The 19,349-nt window shown below is 42.2% G+C and overlaps 1 protein-coding gene across 3 annotated transcripts in view; it reads right to left on the bottom strand.

Moving 5' to 3' along the window:
* Nucleotides 1-19,349, bottom strand: part of Sil1 (SIL1 nucleotide exchange factor) — a 222,164-nt gene that overhangs the window by 169,238 nt on the left and 33,577 nt on the right. The window contains exon 1 of one of the 3 annotated variants that reach the window (XM_055625670.1): nt 1,661-1,698. The exons of the other annotated variants lie outside the window; for them this stretch is intronic. The gene's annotated coding sequence lies outside the window, so the exon portion shown is untranslated. Of the gene's footprint in view, nt 1-1,660; nt 1,699-19,349 lie in introns of those variants that run through there. 3 annotated transcript variants of the gene reach the window in all.

Here is a 19,349-nt window from a genome sequence, read left to right as displayed (position 1 = left end):
CACACCTGTATATGGCCCGCTCTAAGCTTTCTCGGCATACTAGCATCTCAAGAGTCAGGCCCAAGCACACAGAACTGCCAGCTGCAGGAACAGCTGTGAAACCATGCCGTGCTTTTCAAACTGAAGGTTAGAGTATGAGCTCTTCCCACAGACACATTCATTACTATTTATGAGCCATACAAACACACACTCAGTCACTCACCTCTCCACAAACAGAAGCTAGCCACATAAATTAAGCAGACAAATATGAAAATGCAAGAGGATACTGAAAGGACAGCCCTGACATGGAAGAGCTATGTACAAAGGCTTAAGAAAAGAAGTGGAGTGTTAAAGAATAACTTGAAGGACAAGAAAAATAGATTTGGAGTGGTCAACTAGGCTTTCCCCCAATATACAAACTAAGCTGAAAGCGAAGAAAGAACAGAACACAGAGTCTGTGAATACCAAAGGAAATATGACTGACTGCTACAGTTCACCCCCTTGCCGGCCAGATTGCACTCAGAGCCGGCCATCTGTACAGCAGGTACTATATTTGCCCCAAGTGGAAAAGCCATTCCTAGAATGAAGCGAGTAGGGACTCCTCTTAAATCCAAGGCAGCCAAGAGCAAAAGTGAAGAGAGACTGTTCCAAGACAGAAGTTTCCTGGTCAGAGGCCACTCTTGAAGTCCTGAAGAGACAGCCCAAGAGGCCTTTCCAACAGCAGCACAGGGCAGATTCCAATTCTGCCAGAGAACATGAGAAGCCAAGAGAGCTCGATGGGCCCAACTGGAACCAGAGCCCTGGAAGGAGGGCGAAATAATACAAAATGAAAGAGCAGTGAAGGCACATTCTTGACTCTTTTCAATCCTTTGTACTCCAGGAGGTGGAAGGGCATGAGCTACCTCATGCCCACTCCAGCAGGATGAAGTACATATTTTCAAGAAAGTATCTTAAGTAGATTATCAGAAAATTACAGTTTCAGAGACAAAAGATAATGGCTCTATCTAAGAGCAATCAAGAGACAAGTAAAGTGACTGAATAAAAAAAGCCCTGCCTGTCCCTCTCCAGTTTGGCCACAGCCTTCAAAGAATCTGAATGCTGGAAGCTAAGGCTCAGTTTTCATTTGGATTGATAAAATCCATATGACAAGGCAGCCACTTAACCAGGCACAGAACATAGCAGCAGATCCATGAAGGTTCTGGTAACATCATGCCTGTTGAAAATAAAAAGAAAGGAAAAATGGGTAGGGCAAGGATTTGGGTACCATTAGAACAGGAATGAAAACCAAAACAACAAAAGCAGAGTCACTGACTCATGGAGACAAAGTGCAAAGGATAGCAGAGCAAAAATAGTCTTCAGTGCCCACTGCAGTTTAAGAAAAGGAAGGCATCAGGCTGAGAAACCAGAAGAACATCAGTAAGATTAGTATGTAGAATTACACAGTCCAAGAGACCAGAGCATGGATGAATAGTGCTGCTCCTAGAAGCCACGAGTTATTAAATGAAAATCCCAGTGCCAACTATGAGGTACCTTCCCATGTCAGAGAAGCCCCAGAGGTACCCAAAACAATATAGGTTAATGTTATTGATCTTGGTTACACACCAAAATAAGACGGTAAACCCTCATGCTACAGGCATCACACATTGGTTGGAGGACATAAAGAAACCAAGCTGGAACTGACCTGAGAATTTCCTTCATGCTGGCTAGCTTTCAGACTGCTGGAAGGTGCTCTGGAAAAGAATCATCATCAGTATCTTATCCAACAGTGGACTGAACCTGAGTGCTACAAAACCAGCTTGCAGGGCAAGATATAACCTTGGGGCAATAGTGACATGGCTATATGGGGGTGGTAATCAATGGCTTTCTGACTGGATTTGAGGCTCACTCCTCAGGAAGGAATTCCTAACTAGTACTATAAATCTGGTCAAAAGTTCATGACTAAAGAGGTCATAGACCCTAGAGGGGAATCTACTGCTGCTGTTTTGCAAAATGGATCTGCTAGCAAACTGCCTTTATATATATTTACTTCCATAGATTAGCGCTGGTCTCAGCTTTGACCAGAGAAACTATCTGCAGTAGGCAGTAGTTAACGCACTCATATGGGTCAAAGAGCCAAGAAAAACTGACCACTGAGTACTCTTGAATGCTAATTCCCTAAATGGAATCAAGCAATCTCTCTCTCTCTCTCTCTCTCTCTCTCTCTCTCTCTCTCTCTCTCTTTCTCTCTCTCCCTTTCCCTCTCCTCTCTCTCTTCCTCTCCTCTCATTCCCTCTCTCTCACTCCCCCTCCCTCCTCCCACTTCTCCTATGACTCAGAAAGTATCGCCAGAGATGAGACAGAAAAGAGGCAGAAGATGGGCAAGGAGTGCTGAGAAACTCTCTTTTAAACATGAGACGCGGCCACTGCACTCAGGAGCTCACAGCCACTGTGGTTCCCTGCGTAAGACCTGCATAAGACTAAGCCAGTGAGCTCCAACATGGATGGGAGAGAGGCTCACGAGGCCCCACCCTAGCTAAAGAGCTACTGGCAATACTGACGGTACTGCAGAAGATATTTTTCCTTCGTCGTATAGCCACTAATTAAGTTACCTATGTTCTAGTAAATAAGCCAAAATCCACATACTCTTACAAGCAACTGTAATTAAGCTGAGTCATAATAAACAAACAAGTGACATAAAAGTAGGAGAAAAACTTGCTGGGAAGAAAAGGAATCCAGAGAAAACAGAAAGGGGATAAGAATGAGTAAGAGGGATGTATAATCAAAATACATTATATACATTATAAAGTTGTTTTTTTGTTTGCTTTCTTTTCAAGACAGGGTTTCTCTGTGTAGCCCTGGTTGTCCTGGATCTTGCTCTGTTGACCAGGCTGGACTCAAACTCAGAGATCCACTTGTCTCTGCCTCTTAAGTGCCGGGGAAAAACTATCAAACAATAAATTAAAATAAAAAGAAAGCAAGAGAAGAAGCTGGAAAGATGGCTCAACAGGTAAGAGTCTTGTCTCCCCAGAGGCCATGAGCTCAGTTCCTATACCTATGTCAGGCAGCTTGGAGCTGTCTGTAACTCCAGCTCCAGGAACTCTGACCCCTCTGGCCTCTGTGGGCAGCTGAACCCACATGTTCAAATTCACATGCAGAGAAACATACATACACGATTAAAAATAATAAAAATAAGTATTTTTTAAAAGAGAGAATTACAAATATATATATATATCAAGGGGTAGACAGCAATGCCAAGAGATCAATCCAAATAAGGAGGAGTTGATAAGAATTTGGCAATGAGGCAGCGAGAGGGCTGCTCAAAGAGGAGTCACGCGTTTAAAAGAAAATGGAGGCACTTTGGAGTTTAGAGATTTTCAACATTCCACTGGAGTCTCAGTATAAAAAAACAAAGCAACCAAAACAAAAGACACACTCTAAAGGTATCTAGAGGGATTCTCCAATGCCATGAAACAGGTTACTATGATAATATATAGTTATGTCCCAATTCACACATTCCCAGGAAGGGAACAGTCACCCATCAGAGAAAAATGGGGTAGGAAGGCAAATTCTCCAAGGAGAAACTCGAGTCAGACATGATTTTACTTACTCTGAGCCCTCAGTCATATCCTAGCCTGCTCAGAATCCTTTGTTTTTTTTGTTAGTTGTCCTGATTACAACTGTAGCAATTGGTGTGGAAGAGAAACACACCAGCCACACTCCTTCCCCTGCCGGTTTTCCAATGTAATAACTCAGCATCCCAGAGGAAAATGAATTGTCAAATAAGAACTACATCCGACATTTATAGAGCACTGTCTATGTTCTGAGCAAAGTGCTAAGCTCATTTACTCTTCCCAACAACCCTCTGAGGTGGGTCTAATATGCCGCTCATTTTACCCACGAGGGGACAAAAATTCAGAGGTTAAGTAACTAGCCAGAGTTCATGCAGTCAGAGAGCAATAGAGTGAGAATTTAAAGCCAGTTTGGCCCCAGAACCAGGGCTGTTTCCATAGGCCATGCTGGCTCTCCAGTGATCTGTGAAATCAGCCACAGAAACTGGGCCCATCATTTTATTTGTTCTGCAATAGTATAAATAAAAACTCACATTTTAAGTCATGACAGAAAAATTTAAATGAGCCTACTGGGGCCCTCTTGTGGCTAGACCTACTTCCATCATGTCCAAGTTACTGTGCCAAACACACACACACACACACACACACACACACACACACACACACACACGCTATGAGGGGAAGAGCCTCAGCCTGGTTAGTATGCTTCCGCTAGACAAGCTCTGAGCATGGAATGGGCCAGGAAGGCACTCCTTTCTAACAGTTCCTCGTTTTTGCCTGAGAGTGATCAGCTGTGCTGATGATGACAAAGTTACAAGAAACTCTATTCTCTCTCATCTCTATTCAATATAATGGCTCTGGATTGATTCAGGTTCCCTGGACTAGCTGAGTGACTTCGGGCTAGATGATTAATGTTGTTAAGTCTCAATATCTTCATAAAGAAACTTGGAAATAACTAATTATCAGTATGGTTATGAGATTAAATGAGACAACAAAACATACAGAACAGTGTCTGAGACAAAAAAGTTCAAAGAATCTTGTAACTGAGTTGAGCATAGTGGTGCAAGCCTCTGATCCCAGCACTCAGGAAGCAGAGCCCAGCAGATCTCCTTGAGTTCAAGGCCAGCCTGGTCTACATAGCAAGTTCCAGGTTGGCTAAGACTACATAGTATGACCTTTTCATAACAAAATTAAAAAGCTTACAGTTAAATGTCTATTATTAGAGAATATTTTGAGCAAAGCAAAGTAGTAAGCATTCTGATGCTACCCAGGATTGTCTCTGCTTCCCAGTTTAGTTCCTACTTGGAGCCCAGTCCTGAGCCACAAGTTACCCACACACCTTGACCATACTGAAGCCTAAGTGACACTGACTGCCTCTGAATCAGTGCCAGTTGACCAAAAGCACAAAGGTGCTTCAGAGCCCAGCTTCTGGACAACTCAGTGCTGTCTCTACATTCCTGCTGTATTCCTCTTCTATTTCTACAGAGTATCAAAGATTTCAGGGGCAGCCACAGCAGAGCAGGGATCAGAATTCATCTTTCCTTTCTCCTAATGCCTCTAGGCTTCCAGAGAACAGCCGGGTCTCTTAGCGGGACCAGAAGATTCTGAAGGAAGGCAAAACTTCCAGTTCATAGCTCCAAATAACAAACCAAACCTTATTCTGTGCTGGTGTAAGTTATAAGCACTCATATTCATATAGGTGCAGTTTATATTTTTATTTATCTTTATTTGTCATGTGTATCAGTGTTTTACTTGCATGTATGTAAATGCATGGCTTGCATTCAGTGCCCTCAGAGACCAGAAGAGGGCATCAGACTACCTGGAACTGGAGTTATAGACAGTTATCAGTGCCATGTGGGTGCCGGAAACCAGGTCCTCTGCAAGAGCAGCAAATCTCTACATCCCCACAACAGATAAATCTCAGCAATAGCCTCAGTATCCTAAGCCTACTGCACAACATTCTACAGAACAGACTATACCACAGTTGTCATTACTGACCTCAAGAGGTTTAAAATCCTCTTCACAATTAACAGCTAATATGGCTTTCCACATCTGAGGCTCAGATAGTACAGTTATTTAAAGAAAGTTCCCTGGGGATATACCATGAGAAAACAAGCACTGCTTTAGCCACCTCAAGTATAACTTTGTAACTGTAAGATAAGCAACAACTAGGATGTTCAACTTACAGAGGACACCCACAAACAAAACAAAACAAAACAGCATTTACCTGCAAAAACAGTTTGTGACAATATGGGAAGACAGGCCACCAAACAATTACAACTACCCATGTTGGCTTTGACTGTCTTCAGGTAACTGAAACGTTACATTTTATTTTTAAAGTGCCTGAGAGCCCACAGCTATTTATAATACCACATCCTTAAAAATTTGAAAGAGAGAAGGAATTTTAAAACATACACATTTACATATGTGGGCAGAAACACACAAAAAAAATCAGATGCCTCTCAACATAACTCGGAGAGCCATAACTCACGGTTTTAACAATCCCACCCAACACCCAAAGAAAATCTAGGGGCCTTCTCCAAAAGATGGTGGGAGGCTGGGTAGGCAGCCAAGAAACAAAGAAACCTAAACTCAGCACTTGGCACACAGTTAAGGAGAAGGGAGCTTTAAATGCATTGTTTCTGACTCTCTATATATCTACATTTATTACCAATTTGGGATCAGAAACTACATTTAGTTCTGCCGTGACCACATGCTAAAAATATTAAGCAGAGAAGACTGCCTTGGAAACAGCAGTCCTCTCTGCTGCTACAGCCCTATTTCAGAACTGCCTCTGCCGTGCTCCCAACTAGCCTTCCTGGGCTTTGCTGAGATAGTCATTATAGGTAGAACTGCCACCATTTTGCCAAAGTCTCCTTTGCATCTCACAAGACAAGGATGGACACAGTGCTACGAGCCTATAATCACACGCTTAGCACCACTGAGACAGGAGGAAGTTTGAGGTCAAAGGAGATCATATGTTGAGTTCTAGTAAAGACTATTAAAAAAAAATGGGATAAGGTGGTTAATGGGGTGAATATGATAAAAAATACAATATATACATATATGAAAATATCATAAGATCAATTATTTATGTATAGTATATGCTAATGTAAAGTTTGAAACATTAAAAGTGACCAAAATGGGGGGAGGGCAATGACACTGTAATCCCAGCAGAATCAGCAAGCAGGAAGAGCACAAGTTTAAAAACAGCTTTAAATTCTAGGCCAGCCTCAGAAACATAAGAGCCTGTCAAAAGAAAGGAGGAGGGAGGGAGGAAAGGGAGGGGAGGGGGAGGGGAGGGGGAGGGGAAGGGAGTAAGGAAGGAAGCCTACTCACAGTCTAGTAGTTAACACTAACTGTCAACTTGGCACAGCCTAGTGTCACTTGGAGAAGGTCTGAGTTAACTGTCTTTTATCAGGTACTTTATGGGCGTATCTGTTATTGTCTTGATTGTTAACTTATGTGGGAAAGCCATCATGGGCAGAACCATTCCCTGTGCAGGGATTCTTGGGCTCTATGGGAAAGGTGGACAAGTACGCCAGAGAACAAGGCAGCAGGCAGCATTCCTTCATAGTTTCTGCTGTACTGCCCTGACAGTGACAGTTCCTGGACCAGAGGAAACACTGTGTGGAATAACAAGCAGCCTTGCTTTCACGGTTCTTCACCTGGCTCCCCTCAGTGACAGACTGTGACCAAAAGTGTAAGATAAAACCCTTTTCTCCACTAATTTGCTTTTAGCCAAAGTATTTTAGCCTAACAACGGAACTAGAATATCTGGGTCCTTTTGGGTAGTCAAGGTCTATTCCACAGGTTTGTCACAACTGAAACCCATCTCAGTGGCAAATCCACAGGATTAGGGATAATTGTCTACCTAACCTACTCTTTGTATCTTCAAGGTACAACACTAACTAGCACTCAAAAAAAATCCATTAATTGAGAAAAAGCAAAAATGTTTTTTAAAAAATCATAGACTAGCAAATGATTAGCCATTTGAAAATTTGTTTAGGGGAGTGGAGAGATGGCTCAGCAGTTAGAGTACTGGCTGCTCTTCCAGAGGACCTGAATTCAATTCCAAGTACTCACATGGGAACCCACAACTGTCTGTAATTCTTGTCCTAGTGGATCTAACACCTTCTGGCATCCATTGGCAGTGGCACATATGTGGTACACAGACATGCATGCAGGCAAAACACCTATACACACAAAAATTAATTTAAAAAAAAACATCTATTGAGATCAATGAAAATAAGTACTTAAAATATTACTGAAGAGACAGAAGTAGAAGGATCGATGAAGTCCAAGGCCAGCTAGAGCTACACAGTGAGACCTGTCTCAAATGCATCCCTTCTCAAAATACTGAGTTAAAGAAGCAGAGCTATTATATATATATGAATTACTAGTTTAAACAAAATATGTGTGGCCACATCCATGATCTATACATCTAAATTTACGGAAAGCTATGCTCAATGCAATCTTTTATCCTGAAATGTTAACTACACAAGAAAATAGGTAAATCCTGGGAAACTCATGGGCCAGTGAGTTTGTATTACATGTTTGGAGAGGGACAAAGAATGATTTATATAAAAGGTAGCAATACTCAAATCCTTCTCAAACTCTTCCAAAAGCATAAGAGAACACTTCCGTATCCATTCTATGAGATCAGCCTAACCTTGCTATTAAAGTCAGACAAAGACACTACAAGAAAATGACATGTCCCCCATAGGCATACAGATGTAAAAATACTGAACATACCATGAGTAAACCATGTTTACAGCATACTACGAGGCTTATACAACAAGATCAAATCGTATTTGTCCTAGGAAGTTTGACCAAAGTGGGAGCACATGATCATCTCAACTGATAGAGGAAAAGCATTTAACAAAATCCAATACTCTTTCACGGTAACTAAACAAAGTAAACCAAAATAGAATTTCACCATATTACAAGGAACATGTATGAAAAACCTATGGCTAATGCAATATTCCTTGATAAAGACGGAAAGTCCTTCAGCTAAAATCTGGCACAAGAAAACTGCTTTGAGCACTTCTAAAAAGCACAGTAACAGCCAGTGCAATTAGGGGAAAGGTGTCTATAACAGAAAAGAAGAGGGTAAATTATCTCCATGTGAACACAGCATGGTCCTATATGTTTAAAAATTAAAATTAAAAAAAAAAAAAAACCTAGAAAATCAACCAAAGATTCTGCTAGAGTTCATAAATGAAGGGAAAAAAATTAGTTGTGTTTTTATACACCAGCGGTGAACTAACCAAAAAGGAATGGAAGTGGAGAATGAGGCTGGAGCTGGCTCACTGCTAAGCGGGTAAGAGCACACGCTGCTCTTTCAGAGGACCCGCATGCGGGCGCCAGCACCCACATTAGGCAGCTCACCACTGCCTGGAACTCCAGCACGCCAAGAGCGCTGACCTCCAAGAGCACCTCAGTTCACTGACCCACAAAGACACTGACAGGAATACACAATTCAAAAACAAACAAAACACTGAAAGGGATGAAAGCAAGGTCACTTAAAATATTACCAAAAAGAATAAAATACTCAGAAATTAATTAACAAAAAAGGTGAAAGACTACAAGCTAAAAACTGTAAAACACTGCTAATGAAATTAACAAGACCTAAATAAACAGGAAGACATCTTGGGGTGGATTAAAAGATTCAACACTGTCAAAATGACAGTTCCACACAAAGCAATGCACAGAGTCAACAAAATTCCTCTCAAATTCCCAGTGGCATTTTTTTCACAGAAAAAAAAAATTCATAAAATTCACATGGAATTTTAAAAGACCCTAAATACAATCCCGAAAAAGAACAAAATAGGAGACAAAAGCTGAAGAATTTACAAGTCTCTATTTCAAAATTTACTACAAAGATAAATAAAAAATAAAGGACCAATATAGGATAAACATATAAACCAATGGAAACAAACTGGGAGGACAGAATACAACCATCTATGGGCAACTAACCTTTTTTTTTTTTTCCAAGACAGGGTTTCTCTGTGTAGCCAAGGCTGTCCTGAACTTTGTAGACCAGGCTGACCTCAAACTCACAGAGATCTGCCTGCCTCTGCCTCCCCGAGTGCTGGGATTACAGGCGTGTGCCATTGTGCCATGCTGGGCAACTGACTTCTAAGAAACATTCTGTTTACCTCTCCACGTTCATGTGCATGTCCGTGTACGTGTATGTGCATGTACACATGTGTGTGCATGTATATGAGCACCTGTGCCATAGGCTATGTGTGGCAGTCAGAGGACAACCCAAGGGAGAGCCTGTCCTCTCCCTCCAAATCATGGGTCCTAGGGACTGAGCTCAGGTTATAAATCTTTACAAGGACCTCTACCAACTGAGCCATCCTACCAGCCCCTCAACTGACTTTTAACAAGGCCTGAAAATAGATCAAAGACCTACATTTAAAAGTTAAAAACTATACTGCTCTTTAAAGAAAACTTTTATGAGGCTAATCTGACAATTGTTTCTCAAATATAACACCAAAATCATGGGTAATATGAGAAAAATAGGTAAACTGAACTTTAATAACATTAAAAACATGTTGTTAGAGAGATAGCTCAATCATAAAAATCATTTGCTCCTCAGTCATGAGAACAAGAGTTCTCAGGTCCCAGTACTCCAGACAACCCACAAGAACCTGTAATTCTTCCATGGGATCCAGCACTCCCTTCTGGCCTCACACATACACATGCACACATACATTTATAAAGACACAGAAATTATTTTAAAATTTTATCTTCAAAAACCTTTCTGCATAAAAAAAAAATAATCAAGATTGGGAGAAAAAAAAATGTTTGGAGATAGAGCTAGGTTGGTAAAGTGCTCCCTCAGCATGCAAGAGGCCAGGGCTTTTTATGCCCAGCAACGGGGAGATGGGGCTGGGGAGAAGAGCAGAAAATGTTTGCAGATCATATCCCGTAAGAATATAGTATCAGGGGGTGGAGAAATGGCTCAGTGGTTAAGGGCACTGACTGCTCTTCCTAGGGGACCAGGGTTGAAATCCCAGCTCCACAGGGCAGAGCACAACTGTCTGGAACTCCAAGATATGACAGCCTCACACAAACATATACGCAGGCAAAACACTGATAAACATAGAAACATTTTAACTGGATTAAAAAAAAAAAGAATATAATACATAATACAACTCAACAACAGAAAGACAAATCCAATTTGAAAATGGGAACTTAAACTTTGAATATTTGATCTTTCATTACTACCCTAAGTGATGGGAACACAGCCCTCAAATCAAAGCACACCCTAAAGCTTAGGTCCTACACTAGGACCAAAGGAGAATATGGTATTAGTTTCAAGCTTTAAATGTCCTCCCAATCTCAGAGTTTATTTCCAACTATCCAAATGGCCTCACTGAAACCCTGATTGGCACAGCGAGAGCTTATCCATTAACAATCCACTGCATCAGCACTACAGAGGAGAGCAATCAGCTCAGGAAACAGCTGAATTATGTCAGCAGCTGTACACTGAGTGTCGTCACTTCTTCTCTGAGTCCGTGTTCAACTATATGCCATGCCTCAACATTGAACCTGCATCTGTCCAGCATCGATGTCAACCACAGTAACTAAACTTGAGTTCAAGGAACAGTATTTTAAAACACCAATTAGCCAGGTGGTGGTGGTGGACGCCTTTAATCCCAGCACTTGGGAGGCAGATCTCAGAGTTGGAGGCCAAACATCCCTTATTAGTTACTTACAGTCTTTGGACAACAGTAGCCTGCTCTGAGAAGTCATTCAAACACCGACCTTGGCAAGTAATGGAGGATGCATACCCAGGGGGTGCATTAAGAGCTACCCAGGTTTTCTTCCAGAGTCTCCTAACAAGGTTGTCTCTCTTTACAGCTCTGCTGGTCTCCACAGGGCAGCAAGAATACGACAAATACATAGATTCTAAGCATGGAAAAGCACCAAAGGCAGCTACAATTTATTTATTTATTTAAGCGTAGTTTTTTTAAAAGCACGCATAACCCCAAGAGAGTTTCTGTCCCCATCTGGTAACTGTTTTAAGAGTGGTATATCAAGGAATATTCATGCATGTGAACGAGGATGCACAGCAAGATTGGTGACAGCAGGCAGGGTCAAGGGGCCTTGCAAGATACCACCAACCAAATCCCAGCCTGCCAGGAGTCAACAGCCTGCAACTGACAAAGGAACAGCTAGCCAACAGCAGCATCCACAATTGGAATTTGCAAAGGGATTCTGGGTTCCAATGAGCAAGCTTCTGATGGGGATGCCAACAGGACCCTTGAGTCTCTCTTGCCACAGTAAGCTTGGAGATGGCTTGCCAGCTAGCCTTCTGAATGAACTAGATTAGCTGACAAAGAATGACAAGCACTGTGTGTGTGTGTGTGAGTGTGTGTGAGTGTGTGTGTGCGTGCTTAGCCTTACTTGCCAAGGTAAACACATCCTAGAAACAGTCCACTATACCAACTGCTTTTAGGAAGAGTATTTCTGGGTACAATCAGAAAGCATGTCATGACCCAACCCCAGGTGGTCATAAATAAGGCATCATTTTTTTAATTTTTATTTTATGTATATAGGTGTTTTGCCTGTATGTATGGCTGTGTACCACATGTGTGCCTGGTGTCTGTGGAGGACAGAAGAATGAGTCTGATCCTCTGGAACTGGATGGTTACCACATAGGTGCTAGAAATCACCTGTTTGGAAGAGGAGCCAGTGCTCCAGCCCTCGGATAACATCATTTAAGAGCAACAGGGTTATGAGAGATGCCCAGTCCTCTCCTTGCCTCAACTTTGTAACAAGTACCTCAGTTTACCCTGGCATCCCGACAGAGCAGCCACCTCAGTCCTGGCTGATTTTACTTTGTTTCTGCTGCTCAGTCCCTCCCTACACCTTCACCTATTTTGCCTAAAAAGCTTGTCCTCCCCAGGTGAGAAGCCATTCTTCATAATTATTCCATTCTGCCTCTCACATCTCAGATTCCTCTTGTGGTCATGCTCAGGCAGTAGCAGGCAGCCTCTGGTAATGCCAGGAGAAAATACTAGGTTCGGGAAGTTTGGTTAATACTGCAGGCTCTCACCATGAAAGGCAAACACTCCCATAAACAACCCACAGAGACATAAGCCCTGGCTTCAGAGAAGCCAGATGTTTGGCTTGTAATTCATGGAAATGTGGAGAGCATCCAAAAAAACACAAAGAAGTACTGTGCCCACACAGCACTGATGCACAGTCCACTTACTACCTGAGGCTTACACCCACACAAAAGCCATCTCAACCCTAGAAAAGCAATTAACAGTTAGGCCAATCCCAAAAGAGTATTTTTTGCAAAGACATTGTTCACCCTCCCAATAGGAACCCAATAGGAATAAGAAGAGCAAAAATTCATACATTATGAAAAAAATTATTTTAAATGGAACATTCATATCCAGTTGTCAACACATCCAACTGGATGATAACACTTCCTTCCATGTGTGTTTGTCAAGGCCTGCACATCCTAAATATGATCCAGATGCTGAGGATGCAAAGAACAAACAAACAGGGATATTCTACTCTAGGAGCTCCCAGAAGAGCGAGGGACACACTAGCTTAAAGGGCCCTGCCAAAGACCGCTTTCAGGCTAGAGTGCAGACCTGCTCTGTGGGTCATAGAAGGCTTACTGAAAGAAGTGAGCTGGGAAGACTGAATGTGGAAAACAGGTTAGCCAAGAGACAATGAAGGGGACAACTCAAATAGAAGCCTCAGTGCTTTTTGAAGACCTGGAGACCCAAAACTAGGCATATGCACTTATTTCAACAAGTATATGCCGGAGCAACAAGCTGATTGACAGCAAATACCATGCTATCCAAAACTCATTTGTTAAGTTCTGCACACATAGCTCATTGCACCATCCTAGAATATCTCTGGACTCTCTTTTCAGAATGGTCTTGAAGGAGAAACAGAGGGACAGAACAAAGCCTGCATCTAGATAAATGGATCATTCTATTATGTGAACTCTGCCCATGAACTCATTCCTTAGCCCTGTAATTCAGTGGCTACCTCTTAAAAACCCTCAGCTTCTATTTTTAATAGAAGAAGGCGGTAAACAGAATTTGGACTTGGATCACTTCACCTACCACAGAGACATACTATAGTGACTAATTCGAACATGGAAGCAACATAAGATTTTCAACATAACCTTCATGCTGCCTCTCCCTGGAGAATAATCCTACTATGGTCTCCTCCTGTATGTTTCACACTCAAGTCCAAAGCTGAGCCCCTTATTCTCCACTATATAAGCTTGCTCCCCCTCAAGAGCTACCCACCTAGCTATCCTACCCAAGTCAGAAACACATGAGCTCTGGAGACCACCTTTCCCTTCCTTCTATCCATACTTATCAGCTACTATCAGTTTATTTACCAACCATTCTGGTTCCCAGTGTTCCTGTTCAAATCCCTAATTGCTGGAAGCCATTCTCATGTTTTGGCTGAACACAGCCCCTAGAGGCTTTCAATAGGTCAGACTCAGGTGGAACATGACAGTGAGGAAGCAGGAGTCACGAAGCTTTTACTTGCTCAACCCAGAGTTGCTGGAATAACCAATATCCATTCTCCTGAACCCCTTTAAATTGCTCTCAATAAAACTCAATCATTATTTATTTATTTATTTATTTATTTTTTATTTTTTATTTTGCCAGTGGCAGCAGTAGCTGCCCCTTTGATTCCAGCACTTGGGAGACAGAGGCAGGTGTTCTTAAAAGTTCAAGGCCAGCGTGGTCTACAGAGCAAGTTCTAGGACAGCCAAGGCTACACAGAGAAACCCTGTCTCAAAAAAAAAAAAAAAAAAACCCACACAAACAAACAAAAACAAAAAACAAAACAAAAACAAAAACAAATCCCTTTTTTCTTCAGATAAATAAAAGCAGTCACAGAGCCCATTCAGCAGCAATAGACACCAGAGGCTTCAGGGAAGATGTGGCTCTGAATCGATTCTTTAGAAACGTCACTGCTTTAAGAGCCCAGAACCTACAAGTGAGGCCTATGGTGATGGAACTCAAATCCCAAGCAAAGAGAGCTTGGCTTGACACATTCACCCTTCACTGGCCATGGAGGCAAATCCCAAGGATAGCCACTGGGCTGAAGTCTCCGTTCCTACTTCATCCTCCGTCCTACAGTGCCATAAGGAAAATCAATAGGTGGAAACATCTGCCTCTGCCAATGCAGATGTAAGAAGGCAATTTTCAGAAGGGTGCTGGTATCAATAGTACTCTGGAACTCTGCTTTCCAAAATAAAAGACAAAATATAGGGAAGATCTAACTAAACATGTCTCTCAACCCCAACTCAATGGAAATGTTCTGTTCACCCTAGTCCTTGAAATTGATCCTCATAGAACCTCAGAAGAAATAAATATATACTGAATGAACAAATGCATGAAAAAAAAATGAACACACAGCAGAATGAGGTAGCAGAAGGAGAAGACACAGAAGAGGAAGAAGATCCTAATCAAACAACCTTTCTTTTACCCATCGCCTCTAAACACTATCTCTGCAAAATGCTTGGAGCACACAGGTGTGCCCAAACTGTGAAACGAAAGAGCAGAGAGACAAGCCTTCCCCTTGATCTCCCTGGCTCGGCAGCTTTCTGAATGTGTCTTTAACAGCACCTCCTGTTTTCCTGACATTATGCCAGGCTTTACACAATGAAAATAAAAACTTCACTTTTTAATGTATCTAGTACTTTGGAGCCTCATGATTTCTTTTGTAAGGAAAACCCTGTCATTCATTTCCTTGATTAAAAATTGATTTAATTTGGCTTTCATTAGGTAGGTACAAGGGAAAAACAGAGATTCCCAGAGATTACTGGCCCAACAACAGGGCTGTGCTGAGCCCCAGTGGCTACACAGTTGGGTCCCAACCCACTGCCGATGAAAGAAAATTAAAAAGTTCACAATATGGAACGTAAGCTCCAACAAAAAGGAATTATCTTCCCACAAGCGTCTCTGCTGGATTTTTAGTTAGTAGGAAAAAAAAAAAAACTTTTTTAAAGGAGAGGAAAAAAAACCCCAAGGATATTTAACATGAAACTTAGAAATTCTATATTTTTCAAACTCCCTTGCAGGGAGAAAAGGCAGAGAGGTCTTTATTTCTCAGTCTTGCTTTTCAAGACTTCTTCTGTTGATATGACATTGTTGTAAAATTTTTCAATTTGTAGAGCGCATGGCTGAGGAATTTTAAGCAGGCATCTGCAGTGAGCGGAGGGCAGAAAGAGCTGAGAAGGTGTGAGCAGTGGCTCTCATGGAACACCCAGTGCTCAGCAGCACTGCCTTGAGCTACAGGGCTGAGATCAAACACCAGGCCCCAGGCCTGTGGCAGGCCACTCTCTCCTGTTTCAGACTCCCACATGCAGGTGACAATCTGGGAAAAAACAGGTAGCCCTCCTTACTCTGTCAAAAGGATCTTAGATATCAAGATCGGCGGATGTACACACACCTTGATTACATGGATCACTCAATAGCCACTGCATACAGTTGACCCTACGTCCCCCACCCTATTGAAAACCTGTATTTTCCTATGATCCAAAAAAATACAGATTGTGAAGGCTATTCTTGATTGTCAATTTGACTACATCTGGAAATAACTAATGGGGCACACCTGTGAGTGATTTTTGCTTAATTTGAAGTAGGACCATGCACTCACAATCTGACTCTGAGGTGAGAAGACACCCTTTAATCAGGATCTCTGAGCAGGGAAGACACCCCTTTAATCCAGATCGTCTGAGGTGTGAAAACCTGCCTCTAATCCAGGCCACACCTTCTGCTGGAATCACCCAAAGAAGGAATTTTTACTCTTTTCCTGTTTCCTCATTAACAAGTCCATTCCTTCACTGGCATTAGAGCCTACTTCTTCAGAATTCTGGCACATACTGAAGACCAGCTGAGACATCCAGCCTCCTAGACTGAAAGAATTACTACTAGATTCTTGGACCTTTTGTTCACAGGCAGCCATTGTTAGAAGAACTGAACCACAGCCTTTAAACCATTCTAATAAATCCCCTTCCTATAACTACAGAGATTCATTCTATAAATTCTGTTATCCAGAGAACCAACACACGGACCAAAGTCTACACTCCAACCCTGCACCCCAGCCCCAATCAAAGTTGCAGCGCCTTACTCTCCCTGCACAGCCTCTTCTCTGCTGCTGCACAGCACCTTGTCTCTCTCTCACCAGCAGGCTTTTGCACATGTTGCTCCCTTTGGTTGCAATACCATTTCCTTCTAGTTTTCACCTGGCAAACTCCTGCTCAGGTTGAAAGGTGTTTCCTCCATGCTTCTCCAATCCTCTCCTCTGGAGGAGAGTGAATGCTGTCAGAGCACCTGTCTTTGTCACCATAGTGCACTGCTCTTTCAGCTGGTCTTCTCCCAGGTGGACTGTGAGGTTCTTAAGGGTGGGACCACACTCCACTCTGTGTGTGGTCCTAACTAAATCCCTAACAGTATGGACTGACCACCTTGCCAACTGACACAAAGGAAAAGCCAGCCTTACTTCTCTATTCTGTCTTGATTCACCCCCCAAAGCCAGTTCTGTATGTGCTGCCAACATCACCACCACCACCCTAAGCCCTCACAATTCATTGCCCTTAACGGACAACAGGCGCAGACTCTGAATTATGTTCACCGGCAGTCTACGCAGCTCTTGCTAAGCAATGGACACTGTTCAGTAACTGTGATACAGACTAGGGCCCCTCATGCCTTTTAGAAGACAGAAGGGTTATTTACAAGAATACTCCACACGTAGTATCAGAAGTACCATAACAGAGAGACATACAGAATGGAGGAGGCATGGCAAAAGTGGCCTGATAATTAACCCAGTTTTCCCAGTACGTCCCAAGCTAACTATTCATGTCTCTCTCCATCTCACAGACAGGAATTTTCCCAGTATCTCTCCACAACCCCCAAGGTCTCGAATCCAGATCAGACTTTCCACTCTGGGTTTCTACTTGTTCCATTTAATTCAAATTTCTTTTGGCTTCTGCTTTCGCATTCTCTTCAGTTCTTTTCTCTGGCATCTTTCACAGATATTCTTGCTTCTGCCCTATCCTAAGCTGACCTTGAACTATCAACAGTCTTAAATGATCACTTAGTATTTATTTTAAAATCTGCATTTATACACAACAGTGGTGTAGCTCAGTTGGTAAAGTGCTTGCTTAGCATGTGTGAAGCCCTGAGTTCAATTCCCAACACTGCCTGAATTGAGTATGATGTGACACGCCTGTGTTTGGTTTTTGTTTGTTTGTTTTGGGGTTTTGTTTTTGTTTTCCTTTAGGGACAGGGTTTCTCTGTGTAGCCTTGGCTGTACTAAACTCATTTTGTAAGCCAGGCTGGCCTCAAACTCACAGTGATCCGCCTGCCTCTGCCTCTCTGAGTGCTGGGATTACAAGCATACACCACTGTGCCCAGCTATGACACACCTGTAATCCCAGCACTTAGGAAGGGGAAGGGAGGAGAAGAGGAGGAAGAGGTGGAGGAGGACTAGAAGTTCAAGGCTATCAACAGCTACATACCCAAATTCAAGGCCAACCTTGAGAGAGTCTGTCTCAAAAAAAAAAAAAAAAGAATGGACATAAATGGGCAAAATACCAAGAAAAATTAAAAGTGTGATGAGCCATCCTCTACATAGCCTTTGTCCTTACTGCTTTCTTGGCTTAGTTTCCACTGTCAGCTCGACACAGCCTAGAATCACCTGGTAATAGTTTTAATTGAGGGACTGTTTAGATCAGGTTGGCCTGTGAGCATGTCTGTGGGAGATTGTCTTGACTATTAACTGATACAGAAAGACCTAGCCCACTGTGGATGGTACCATTCCCTTGGCAGGGGGTCTAAAGCAGAACAAAGGCAGCACTGGTGTACTTATTTCTCTATGTTCTTGGCCATGGATGTGATGTGACTAGCTGTTTGAGTTCCTGCCTGGACCTCCCCTCTGTAATTGAGTGTAACCTCAAATTGTAAGCCAAATAAACCCCTCAGTTGCTTTCCATCAGGACATTTCATCATAGCAACAGAAATGAAACTAGAACAGCAGCCCCCACATGGATGTTCTCAGTTCTGTTACATTCCAGGAAGAGTTAGCATAGGCACTGACCCTATGGGCCTGTCCTTGGGTCTCTGAATGCTAAAATTACTCTATATATAGCTATCCATTCATTTAATCAATATGAACCAAGAGTCATGTTTCCTATAACACCATGCTCAATATCCTGCACATAACATGTATGATTAATGTCCTTGGTATGAAAACAAAATAATCCTCTCCTGTTCAGAAATTCCAATATAACAACAACAATAAATTCTCCAGTGTAGCTTGAGGTCAGGCCTGCCTTTCCTGCTTCAAGCCTCTTAATCAATTTAGCCCATACCAGAGAGACCTTTTCTCCTATGAGAAGGTGCTGACACAGTCTTTCCACTACCATGCCAAGAGAGAAACCAGAGTTGTAAAACACCCTTTTAATGAAGGAACTTACAACTGTTAGTATAGATTGAGGGGAAATTTTTCTCAAGGAACCAGAAATAAATGGGAAGAAAAGAACAGAAATTAATGAACATTGTAATTATCCTCTGAAGCTGCAAATCAGAACAATTCTCACTAGAAGACAAGTATGAAAAACAAGACAGGATGCTTCCAGGATGCATTCATGAAACAGCAGATAGCAGAACAGATAAAGTGTATTCACAGTAACTCACCAGGGACCGCTACCTTTTGGCTAATAGCTATCAGACACTAAATACCACTGTAAAAATTTATATTCTTCTGTTTACTATGGAGTTACAAATATCCACAGGAACACAACAACATGGC

The sequence above is a fragment of the Psammomys obesus genome, unplaced genomic scaffold (genome assembly GCF_907164565.1).
Source record: "Psammomys obesus unplaced genomic scaffold, mPsaObe1.curated_primary_1811, whole genome shotgun sequence".
NCBI classification, from domain to species: domain Eukaryota; kingdom Metazoa; phylum Chordata; class Mammalia; order Rodentia; family Muridae; genus Psammomys; species Psammomys obesus.
This window is presented reverse-complemented; position numbering and strand designations above follow the sequence as displayed.